General features: G+C 37.0%; 1 non-coding gene and 1 pseudogene across 1 annotated transcript; both read left to right on the top strand.

Annotated features, from left to right (window-relative positions):
• The first annotated feature begins 243 nt into the window (after window positions 1-243).
• Window positions 244-435, top strand: LOC138188563 (U2 spliceosomal RNA). The gene has a single exon (XR_011175552.1). It is a non-coding gene; the product is annotated as a U2 spliceosomal RNA (small nuclear RNA).
• An 11,146-nt stretch (window positions 436-11,581) lies between these two features.
• LOC138188366 (uncharacterized) lies at window positions 11,582-12,568 on the top strand (annotated as a pseudogene).
• The last annotated feature ends 1,094 nt before the right edge of the window (window positions 12,569-13,662 follow it).

Below are 13,662 nucleotides of genomic sequence, written 5' to 3'. Positions count from 1 at the left end.
GGATACTCTTGTAATTTTGCCATCACAAAAAGATCGACGTTGTTCATAGCATATAAGAAGATGGAAAATCACGCTTCGCGGACGGAATAGACTATACGCGGAAAGTCGCTAAATGTCAGTACAGTAAGATCAGGCTAGAGTATTTGAAGATACCACCGCTAGATGGTTTTTTCAAGGTGCCGTTTCTCGCTGGAAAATTTAGGAGATAGAGAGGTTATATTCGTAGACAAAGTTGAAATTGTTATCGCTTCTCGGCCTTATGGCTAAGATCAAAGTGTAGTATCTGTTCTTATCAGCTTAATATCTGATACACTTCCCATTGGGAAGTCAGAATATTAAACTGATTTTTGGAATCTGACGGAGGATAGGAGCTTGCTTCGCCTCTATCGTGAGTCGTCCTAGCCTTGCAGTACCGCTAAGATTGGCTCGATAATGCATATATAAACATATAACAGACGGCTTTTAAATTTATTATTAACATTTTTTTAAGATTGGTGGTAAATAAATACTATATCACTGCGACTGTATTGGACCTGAATATTGATTAATATGAATTGTAATTAATTAACACTTATGCAACAGAACAGTGATTTCGCGCGTCTGTAAAGAACATCGCTTCGCGATCGAACGGGAAGATCTCTCTTTCTGACTTTAGCAACGTGTTTTCTTTTCTTGTTTTTTATTAGTTATTTATATTATCAGCTATTGTTTACTTGGATTTGTTCCCAATTAATTGTGGCGCTTTTCTGATTTTATAAAGTACAGTATATAATAAAATACACCAATTCAGTGGTGTTAAAATTAATTAAAGAGTTAGACTATCAATTATGACTAAATAAAGTTATAATCGAACGATGCCACACTGTAAAGAAATATTAAAATGCATTATGAATTTTTAATTTCACGTTCAAATCACAGTTCTGCCCGAACAGCCGAGCTAAAAGGACGTGGAACAGCAGTGCTCAGTGCTTCAGAAAAAGTGCGGCAAGTGAGTCAGAGAAAGACACGAACGGCAACGCCCATAGCTAAATGGTGGAAATCCGTGTCTTCTATTAAGAAGACTATAAGGAAACAGAAAATGAAAATAACAGCAATAAAGATAATCAACAAAGACGAACAATACTACATAAATAAAACAACAGACATAACAAAACCAAGTCAACAAATAAATCAAGAACAGGGCTGCTCGGTTACAATAGAAGTCGATATGGAAACTAATAAAGAAACAACTCAACAGGATGGAAGCTGGAAGAGTTGGATGGCGAGTTACAATAAAAAAAGAAACATAACAGGAAATCTAGATTCAAAATAGCAGCGATGGCTGCAAGAATTACTATTAAGAAACTCCTTCAGCTCGCTAACGGAAGAAATAGACGATGACCCAACAAGCAAAATCACAACTCAACCAACACGCATTACAAAACCACCACCAGTATTTGTTGAGTACAAAATCAGAACAAGTAAAAATCCAAACTCCCCAGAAAGTTATAGGAAAGTGATAAATGAACTAAAGGAAAAAAAATCCTATATACCACACGTGCCAGCTCAAAACGGAAAGGAGCTACAAAATAGTTATAAGAGGATTACATCCAAAAATTAACACAAAAAATTAAGTGAGGAACTAAAAAAAATTGGTCATAAAACAAGATCAATCAATAATATGACCAGGTATGATACTAAACAACCACTACCATTATTCCTAATTGAACTAGAACCGGGAACCAACAATAAAGAAATATACGAAGTTAAAAAAATCCTAAACACAATAGTAACAGTGGAACCACCACGCTACAAAAAAGAAATACCTCAATGCATGCGGTGCCAACAATACGGACACATAAAAAACTATTGCAATAGAAGCCCGGCGTGTGTTAAATGTGCAACAAAACCATTTAACAACACACTGCCCATACACAGGAAAATTTGAGGAAGTTAGATGTTACAATTGTAACGGAAACCACCCAGCCAGCTATAAACGTAAACTGTTTCCACCACTTCGCAATAGATCAGTCGATAACTACCAACAGCAACAAAATACAACGGAAAACAAAGCAACACTGAAAGCACAAAATGAAATAAAAGCTATAAACAGAAAACACAGACCTCCAAGGAAACCGAAGCCACGCGCAAGTGACCCAAAACATTAGGCAAGCAACGCCCATTAACAATAAGAGTCAAAGCAACAACACCGAAGACGCTACTAAAATCAAAGAACTACTAAAACAATCCATCAAAAGCACTGAAATACTTACAAAAATGATAAGAGAAAATACGCAGTCCTCAGACAGCAAACGGAACAAATAACAGTTATGCTACAACTACTTATAAACCATGCTGAGCAAAAAATAAGAAATAAAAATGGACACGCTTAAAATAGCAGCCTGGAACTCTAACGGCCTACAACAAAGGGACCTAGAAACTAAAACATACAGTACAATACAACTGTACAGCAATAACATCCATATACTACTCGTATCAGAAACACACTTCACTACAAAAAGTTATATAAAAGTACCGTATTACACCATTTATGATACCAAGCATCCCTCAGGAAAAGCACACGGAGGGACCACAGTAATAATAAAAAGCGACATTAAACATCACTTACACAGCCAAGTCAGTAAGGAACATGTACAAGCAACCACCGTTACAGTACAAACTAGCAGCAATCATTTACAGTTGTCAGCAGTATATGTACCACCGCTACACAAAATTACATCACAAAAGTGGAAAGAGTACTTTCAACATTTATGTGACAAGTATATCGCAGCGGGAGACTACAATTCAAAGCACACACTATGGGGATCAAGAATTACTACATCTCGAGGTAAAACCTTGGAAAAATACATTAGAAACAATAACCTCAATATATTATCCACAGGAAGACCGACATACTGGCCGACAGACCTGAGCAAAATACCTGACCTACTTGATTTTGCAGTTACAAAGGGACTAAACGCAAATAAACTAAATATAGCACCCAGCCTCGAGCTTAGCTCCGACCATACACCCATAATAATTACATACAGAAACAAACCAATACTTCATAACAATTCAGATACACTATGCAATAAAACCACCAATTGGCAAATATTTAAAGAAATAATTGAGGGCAAAATCAACTGCAACATCCCATTGAAAACACCTGAACACATCAAACAAGCTTACAATACTTACAGAAACTATTCAGGAAGCAGCATGGGCAACCACCATACCTGAATCAACAAATAGACAAACAAAAACAATTCCGCCAGACATCCTCGAAAAAATTAGAGAAAAAAGAAAAGCGAAAGCAAAATGGCATAAACATAGATCAAAAGAAAATAAAAAACACCTAAATAAACTTGCAAAGGAAATAAAAAACAAAATAAAAGAACACAACAACAACGAGTTTACAAAATTCATAGAGTCACTATCCGCACACGAGAACACCAACTACTCCCTATGGAAAGCAATAAAAAAGATAAAGAAGCCAATAAAACTAGTCCCAGCAATCAGAAAAGCAGATAACACATGGGCAAGAAGCAACAAAGAACAAGCGGAAGAATTTGCCAACCACCTAAGTAACATATTTACATCACATAATATCAATAACAGCAACCTCAATTGTCATACCGACGAGGATGCAATAACCACTAGTACCTCAACTGACAAACACTACATCATACCTAAAACAACAGCACAAGAAATTAGAAACATAATCGAGAAAACAAAAAACAATAAAGTACCAGGAATCGACCTAATCAATGGTAAAATCCTAAATAACCTTCCTCCAAAAGCGGTACGACTAATCACAATAATTTACAATGCAATATTAAGAATCCAATACTATCCTAAACTATGGAAACTAGCACAGATCAAAATGCTACCTAAGTCAGGCAAAGACCCACACCAAACAGCATCATACAGACCAATTTCACTACTTCCCGTACTATCCAAAATACTAGAAAAAATAATTTACGCCTGCTTAATACAAATAATAGATAAGGATCAACTGATACCAGATCACCAATTTGGATTCAGAAACAAACACTCTACGATAGAGCAAATGCACAGACTCACTAATGAAATAATAACAGCAATAGAAGGCAAGCAATACTGTACAGCCCTCTTTATGGACATAGAGAAGGCATTCGATAAAATAAACCACGAATGCCTTCTACAAACAATCAGAAAACAATTCCCGGAACAAATATACCATTTATTAAAATCTTACTTAAGCAGCAGAACCTTTGTAGTAAAAATTAAAGACACACACTCTGAAGTTAAAGACATCAAGGCAGGGGTTCCGCAAGTAAGCGTCCTAGGACCAATGCTATACACACTATACACGGCCAACATACCAACAACTTCCAATAGTAAAATACTGACATTTGTGGATGACACAGCTGTACTAGTCAGGCACACTAACCCTGTAACAGTAGTCACATTACTACAAGAACATATCACGAAAATAGAAAAGTGACTTCAAGATAAACAAATTAAAACAAACCCCGATAAATGCAACCACATTACATTCACACTGCGAAAACAGTTACCACCAAACATTATACTTAACGGCACGCACATAACACAAACAAGGCAAGTCAAATACCTAGGACTCCACCTAGATACACGATTCACATGGAAACAGCATATTAAATCAATAATACACAAAATACAGACAGCAAGGAGACAAATGCATTGGTTACCAAGTCGAAAATCCAAACTAAGCATAGAAAATAAATTAAAAATTTACAAAACGATCATAAAACCAGTCTGGACGTACGAAATACCACTATGGGGAACAGCAGCAATGAGCCATATAAGCAAAATAGCTCAGAACAATAGTAAACGCACCATGGTACGTCAGAAATGAAGACATACGGAAAGACCTTGGAATACCAACGGTCAAGGAGGAGATTAGCAGATGCGCAAGAAGGTACAGAGAAAGAATAGCAACGTACCCGAACCGGCTGGCAGCGGAAACGATCAACACATCAAGCTTAGAAAGAAGACTAAAAAGGAAACACCCAACAGATCTTACAAAGGACATAACCTAACAAACACGAAGATGGTACCCCGCTGGGGGTAGCCACCCACATGTTATATTATTACACTACTAAGATATAATATTTTACCAAATGTCCTACTGGACAAATTGTAAAATTTAAATAAATAAATAAATTTAAAAAAAACGTTCAAATCGTGTTATTTATCTGTAGTCATTTTAATGTTTTTAATTTTACCTATATTTTTTATACGTTTAATATATACTTTTAATTTGATGCTTTGTATGAACAATACGTGAAATCGTTAAACAAAACCATTACCGCAAAATATAATTGACCACTTAAATAATTTTTAGACTTCTTTGTTTTGCAATTAGTGAATATTAGTCCTTGTTACTTGGACAGGTGCACGGTAGACAGCGTATAGATTGACAACAAAATCAATAATAAAACATGCAGTAAGGCTGTAAAGAGTGGCTTATTTTGAGTTACAATCTTGAAAAATATTTGAGAAGTAATAAACAGTATGGTCTGTAGCGAATTTTGTTTCTTTAGCATCTGATATTTAAGATATGTTGCAACTCGGTATTTCTTGCTGAAGTGAATCTCACTCCTAGGAACACTCTACATCTTCTCTAGTGTTTAGTTTTTCTTAGTCCTGCGAAAGCTACAACTAGCGACGAACGTGTCACGTCGGAGACACAAGAAATAACGAAACCGATAGATCGCCGGTGATCTCCTCGCGTCGCAATTCGAACGTTTCATGAATAAGGTGAAAAAATTGAAGTTTATATATGATAATAGAATTTATTATGAAAATCCAACAGAGTGACGGTCCAAAGTGTTAGAACAGAATGATTCAAAGTGTTACAAGAGACTTGGTCAAAATGTTTTAATAGACTGGGGTGAACGCTTATTTTGTAGGGTTTTTATACTGAGGTTTTAGTCCCTCTGTTATCGTCTGGTGTATCTCAGAGGCGCCTATTCCGTTACTATTTAGTTATTATTTCGATGGCTGTGGTATGCAGGATGTCTAGCCTATCCTATTACTGTTTCTGAGCGGGTGGTCTTCTTAAGCGTGTGACAAACGCGACTCGTTTGTAACGTCAATTCACATCAGAGACCAGACCACACACCGCGGACAGGATGACACCCAGGTGTCTGCACATCCTTGGCGCGTACCCTCAATAGTCTTAAGTACCCACCAGGGGTCTTGGAATTTTCATACTTAAGGTCCTTCGGACCAAGCGAGTATCTCTTGTCTTCCTTTTACGTTTATTGTTTACTACGTGTTAGCATAGAAAGTTAGTTTTCTTCACATCTGGTATGTTCCGTTAGCAACTTTCTCGCGAGGGCGGCTAAAACGCTTCTTGGTCCACCAACCGTCTTATTACCCAATCGGAGATGGTGTCTACTGCCCTCACTTCCTTAACCAAAATTGTCATCAACAAATCCGTCCCGTGTCCCATCAATAGTCCCGTGTCCTTAGACACACCCATCCCTAGACACCACTTCCTCAGACACAGTATCGTCAGTAAAACTCACTTATTCTGTATCCTCAGAATAGTCAACATATCTTTACCGGTCTCTACCCTTATAACAGTCGCGTACTTAACGTATCAGTGTAACTAAGTCTTACATAACGTGGTTGGAGTGAATTGTGATTTATATTAATTCAGTGTGTATTACATTGTGCTTGCTGAATTCATAATAAAGTTTAATTAAAACAAAATTAATAGTTGTGTTACGATTCACCTATTTATCAATCAACCCTTAAAATTTACGTGGCACGTTCATCGGTCGTGGCACAACGATTCTCTCTATTGTAGTACCGCGGAAAGATCGACGACACACGCACAATGTCGACGATAATGCGCAAGTGCCGACAAGCCAAAAGGGTCGGAAAACTTCGATAGGCCTAACGGCATTAAGTTCACGTTAAATAATCATTGTTTTCTGTTTAAACCACTGTAATAAATCCATCTATCAATAAATTATCATATAGAAATCACTGGAAATCCTAATTTCCAATATTTCTGATAAGGAAATCCTATAATGCATTCATCCACGCATTTCCTCTCTCTATTCTGAGATAAAACCTCAACATTTCTCAATGATAATTTATAAATACTCTTATCTGTAGGATTTGCTGTAATTTCTGACTTGCAGGATTGTTGCGACCTTTTCAGAAAGACTTCATAATTATCAAGAGAAGGCGTGCCAATGTAGCATGGAAAGTGCATAACAAATATCAAACAAGTCATATCCGATTAAATGATACATGTGTTATTTAATAAGGTTTTGGGTTTATAAAATAACGATTCACTTAGATTCGTTTTCTCAAATATATTTCAGTCTGATAATTCAGTCTTATAACACGTCTTACCACACAGGAATCTCCAAGTCAATAGAACAACGTGGTCGACTTCTAAGACAAATGATCGTCGTTAGAAGTCGTACCAACTTAGCTTGTAGCAACCAGTGATCATACCAACTTAACATTTCTCAACACATGTTCAGTTATGTACATATGTACATACTTACTGACAAAAGTTAAAAAACATTATGATCACTTGTAAGTTACTGTGTACCTTTTATCTCCTGAAATACGTTGGATAAAATTAAAAATAATATAAGGAGATAACAGTTCATACATGAAAATACAATATGTTTCTTTCTATTATATCCATGTAAGATCTACAATTAATATTGAATCGGGTGAACGAAATAGCACTTCTTGACAAAAGTTAAGGAACGTACTTTGTTTAAATTATGTACCTACTTTTTAAAAAATATAAATAAGAAATAATCCAATAGGATGTTGGGTACCTCCTGAATTTGATGACTGCATGTCATCTGCGTAGCATTAGTTCAATTTCTTTAATCTTTAATAATTTTTTTTTCGTATGATATAATTCAAAGCAATAGTTCAATGCATCATCCAACGTTACAGTCTTTACATTGGAATCCTGTTTCGGCTCGCATTTTGTGTTTCCTGCAAATCACACATTTCCGCCAACCGTTTTGCCGCGTTCCTGTTGGATTGATGTATTTTGATGGAAAGTATCTTGAAACCATTCGTAAGAAATTATCTTTGGATGCAGTTTGGCTTCCAGATTTATTGCTACATGTATTTTCATTTGGATATTTAGTAGAATTTCTCGAATCAGGCATGAATGAAACTTCGCAAATGTTATATTCCTTTTGGACGTAATTTTGTAGAGTGTGTAAATATGGTAAATCGAAAGATCAAGCACGTGAGCAAAGAATTTTGTTGTACAATTTCAGACTTCTCCCAACAGTATTAATGGAATTTAGAATCACGTCAGTTTCATTGACTGCTCCCATGATGCAATTATAATCTACTATTACACTTGGTTTCAGTATTGGTATTCCCGTTTTAACATCACTTTTCTTTGTTTCTACATACTCAGCAGAATGATAATAGCTTGATAACATTAGCAATTCTCCATTGTTCATCCATTTTAGTGCTAACAGTTTACCCGTATATTGAAACGCAACTTCGCCTTTGCATAATTTTTCAGATATATTAGGCATTCTACGTCTGGTTTTCCTTACTGTTCCAAATGCATTTGTTTTGACGTAAAAGGGAAAATAAAGCCGGGCTTGAGTACCAGCTATCGGTGACCAAAACATGACCTTTATTCAGATACGGTTCCATCAATATCCCTTGATTTGCCAATTTCTGCTAAATGATTATTGTTAGTTATATCCGTACGTGCTCTACAATAGACAATAAAATCTTCAATATATCCGGTACGACAGTTGCAGATAACAAACGACTTAATCCCAAATCTACTTCGCTTTGAAGGAATAAACTGCTTGCAAAAACGTCGTCCTTTAGAAAGTAGCAAATTTTCGTCGATGCATAAATGCTGATACGGATAAGATGCTCGTGAAAAGGAATTTCGCGGTCTATCGATGGTGCTCTGTATCTTTATCAGCGCATCTCAATTTGTTGTCTCATTGCTATCGTAAAAGTACAGCATTTGTAAACGAGATATATATCTGTTCCTTTTTTTCATGATTCTCGGAAAATTTTCCGCTCGTATTAATTCATCGGTTAACCAATATTCCTCTATTGACAATTTCATTACTCTTCACATTAACATCGATAGAGCAAAAAATCGATACATTTCGTTTACTGTTGTATTTTTCCATGCAATTAATCGTGAGCACTTACTGTGTGAAATTTTCGGAGTATAACACTTGTCACTTTCTCTCATTATATGTTTGAGCATATTTTCGGAAGAGAAAAGTTGAAAGATTGGAGAATGGTTGACGATTTATCGTCAATATTTGCTTTAACTTCTGGTAGATTTTCATCAAAATTAAAAACTTTTGGAATCAAATATTGTGCGCTCCAAAGAAATTCCAGTGGATTAATTTCTGGTAATTCTTCCATGTTTTCGGAATTAGATTCCGAGCTACTTGACAGTAGGAGTCTTTTGTGATACGTATTTTTATTTTGTATTTTACCTTTGTATCCAATTTGTTCAAAAATTTCAGAATGTTTAGAATCTGATGACAGTTCCATCATCGCAGACCATATTCGTCAATTTGTCCATGATGGACAATTTATGGATATTATATTCGATTTTTGTGAAAAAAAAAACTCTAAACAAGAAACGTATGCTGCCAGTGCGTCGAAAGAAAACGATTGAACGTGCATTATTGGGGAGTTGTTGATAACAAATGAAAAGCGACTCTAGTCGAGCGACTATAGGCGCTGTTCGCAAGCAGAGCATTTTATCACGCCGGAAAGGTGACAGTCCGGGTTTTCTGGACATTTTATGATGTTCATAATTCATAAAAAAAAATTCAGCGTTAATGATTCTATTCAACGACACTATGCTTTCTTACATAATTGAGACGGTCCTCTCGCATCTTATTCCACGCGTATAACCATCTTCGTTATTTGTGACACTAAAGTAATAGAATAATATTAAAATAAATGCTAATGAAATTGTTTAACCATTACTGTCACTATCTCCCAGACAACTATAAAGTTGGACGATGGGCGAATGTTGAAACGTGTATAAATTGAATAGATAAAATCAAAAGCTATGCACAACATCAATATAATGACGATTTAAACTTACATTACAGTCTACGTCGGCTTTCGCGTTTTGAATCGTGATCGTCGCGCGAGCCACCTTGTTCGCCATCACCGTTCATTCACGAATATTCGAAGCAGTGCATCCGCGATAACTTTCGTTGCAATACCCGAGATATATGGACTCTCTACTCGCTTTCCGTTGACATATATGTTAATTTCGTACAAATCTCGCGCAGATTCCATACTGTTAAAGTAATAATTAACATAATAACTAGAAGTATTAACGAACACCGCACATTCATTCATTCGATACATACGCGATGCGCTCATCTCGTGACGTTTTCCTGTTCTGCCTCTCTTTCATTCCTCGCTCGTACAATACAGATGTACACACATCTATCTTCTAACACATACGATCGAGAATATTTGTCTGTTTACTAATATCACTCTTCTTTTCGAGCATACGGCATCGCCTCGAGAGGTGCCCTACTCCTCTGCATCGGTAGCACTTCACGCTGGTTGTTGGTAGCCGCTCTCTTCCTCCCTTCTCGACTGTCACCTGTCGTTCCTTCTCCTTCTGACGGTCTCCGTTGGTGATCGATGGACGCGGGGTTTTCATCCTCCTGAAGCGTTCGACACTGGACGATGCCGCGCCACTCGCTCGCGCTACGCTGAGGGTATTCATGAACGCGTATGTACTGTGAAGGACTTACCTACCCGACCCGAGCGTGCTATTGTTACCTGGCAGATGTTTCCCTCTCTATATAATACCTAATCTTACCCCCCCCCAGATCTATTTATAGAAATTTCGACTTAAGTGCAAACCTCCTTATACCTGTACTGTATATTTTGTCAGTGTAGAGTATAAAATTTAGTATAGCAGTAAATATTCTATGGAGCAGACGTACACGTGCGTTCCTATTTTCGCATCATTTTGGCTCTGTTTTCATTAAGTTTTGTGTTAAATTATTACTAAAATGCTTAAAAAGATTTCAAGATCTGATAGACAATCAGCTGGTTCAAGATTATATCGACCTAGAAAAATTGTACCTCCGCAAAAACGTAAAAACGAAGGCATTTCAACAAGTAGCGCGTCAGCTAAAAAAATAAAAGTGAGCGTTGAAGATCAAGTTACGGAGGATCTTGAAAAGCATTATAGGATAATTGATTTTTTACTAGTCTTTTCAACAATTGCTACGCTAGTGAAGTGTGTGAAATGTGATGGAGAAGTAAATTTTCATTCGACTAAGAAAGAAGGCCTTGGATTTAACATGAAAGTGTGGTGCGAATGCCGTTAACATATTACAAATGTTTCGTCTAGTGCAAGAATAAACTCTGGTATTTTCGCAGTTAATTATCGGTTTGTTTTCGTGACGAGGATATTAGGCCTTGGATTAGTTGACTGTGAAAAGTTCTGCGGCTTGATGGATTTGTCTAGCAGGTTTTTATCAACACCGACGTGACCAATGATTGCGTGAAAAAAATGCGCTCGACTGTGAACATGGAAAAAAAGAGGCTTCTTATCTTTATTCGGCGTTACCTCGTTAATCGGTTACTTTACAGGCAAAGTTCTTGACATTTTCGTCAAAAGTTCATACTGCTATGAATGTAAAACTTGAGAACATAAATTAAACTCTGCCGAATACGAAGAGTGGCACGAAGCTCATGTAAGTGCTGGAAAGTGTCGGGCAGATCATACTGGTGCAACTGGAAATATGGAGGTCGAAGCGATAAAAACCATCTTTCAACGCTCGGTAAAGAATGGTGTACGATATCGCAACTATATATCGGCGACGGTGACTCTAAAGCTTACTCCGGGTTAGTGAATTCTAAACCTTATGGTGATGATTTTTCAATAGTGAGAAAAGAATGTGTAGGACATGTTCAAAAAAGAATGGGCACTCGTCTACGTGAAATAGTCAAAAATACCGTTGTCGATATTGAAACTAAGGCTGAAAAGAAGATCAAAAGAAAGAGTCTGTCTGGTAAAGGGAAGCTTACGGCTAAAATGATTGATAAACTGACGGTATACAACGGTTTGGCTATTAGACGTTACTCTGATTCCATGGAAAATATGAAGAATGCTATCTGGGCAACGTTCTTTCACTACAGTTCGACGGACGAGAATCCACAGCATAAAAAATGCCCGAGCGACGCGAACTCGTGGTGCGAATGGCAAAAAGCTGCAGCTGCTAATGCATTGAATTCGTTCAAACACACGTACAGTGCTCTTCCCGAGGATGTTTTGAATGCTATCAAGCCTATCTATGAAGACCTGAGCAAAGATGCTCTCCTGGAGCGATGTGTCGGAGGCTTCACGCAGAACAGCAATGAGAGTTTGAACCAACTTATTTGGAAAATCTCAGTCTTCAATGAAGGTTCTCTTGCTTTACTAACCTTCATGCAAGACAGGGGAATCAGTAGTGGACCAAGTGCTAGTGACTGGGCGCGATCAACTGACTTTCATACGTATAAGCCGAGCACAGCAAGAAGCTGAAAGACAAACTAAAGAAGGAAGGATTCGTCGTAGACAGGAGCAAAAAGATGCTTTAGACATCATGGATGATAACAACATCCTTTATGGACCCGGTATTGATGATTCAGTGTGAGGTAAGCCGATAAAATTCGCTTATGAACGTTTTATACCAGATTTTTTAGTGTTCAAAACTTTAAGGTGTTTTCCTCACGACTCACGTTTTCAAAGTCGGTGGACCACAGAACTTCAAAACTGCTGCACCGATCCTTTTGAAATTTTGAACACTATTTTCGTACCTAATTTACGACGTAACGCTGGAGAGTTTTTTCAAACTTGTTAATTATTCTTATTTTACAGTAACAAATTAGCCGATTTTTTTCGCACAAAATCGCGTTTTTCCCTTCAAAGTGTTCCAAAAAAGTGAAAAATTGAAATTTCGAGAAACCCTCCCAGCGTTACCTGGGAAAAACTGATACCTAACGAATGAGCTTTGACTTATTGATTTCAGATGATCCAACACCAAATTATGAGGAACACCGCAATTCTACTTTTTTCCGAGACATTTCCGAATAATTGCTGCCATTGCCGTCTTTTTTAATATTTCTCCGTTAAAAATTTAGACAATATTCTTCGAATGTCATACTTTAATGTACTATTGGTTTTAATAAAGAGATTTTAACTGTATCGTTACAAATAATCCACAAAAACATGCCTTCTTTGTACGAATTAACCTTAGTCTCCCCCCTTAATTAGGTACCCACAAGTGTCATCGCTCTCTCTTCCCACAATCAAGGGTGACGAAGACACGGCGGCCGTTCCAGGTGTTCGAGCTTTAAATTTTCTTACACATCGTAATTTGTAAGATACGTACTTAAGAAAGTATCATGTGCAATCCAATTACACGTTCTTCTTGCCTTACGACTTTCTTACGACATATCAATATAATAATATGTGTGGCCCGTTTTTAATCAACAAAAACTCATCAATGCGTTAGTGGAATTTTTATCAACGAAAAATTTCAAATTGAAAGATGTCGTCGATGCATTAGTGTTTTATCTCCCCGATATGACGGCGAAATGTGCGGCTCCGCTGTACAACTATATGAAGTGTCCGAG

The sequence above is a fragment of the Bombus flavifrons genome, chromosome 16 (genome assembly GCF_040668555.2).
Source record: "Bombus flavifrons isolate JBK064 chromosome 16, iyBomFlav1_principal, whole genome shotgun sequence".
In the NCBI taxonomy this organism is placed as follows: domain Eukaryota; kingdom Metazoa; phylum Arthropoda; class Insecta; order Hymenoptera; family Apidae; genus Bombus; species Bombus flavifrons.
Note: the sequence above shows the minus strand (reverse complement) of the source record. Positions and strands in the feature narration are given on the sequence as shown.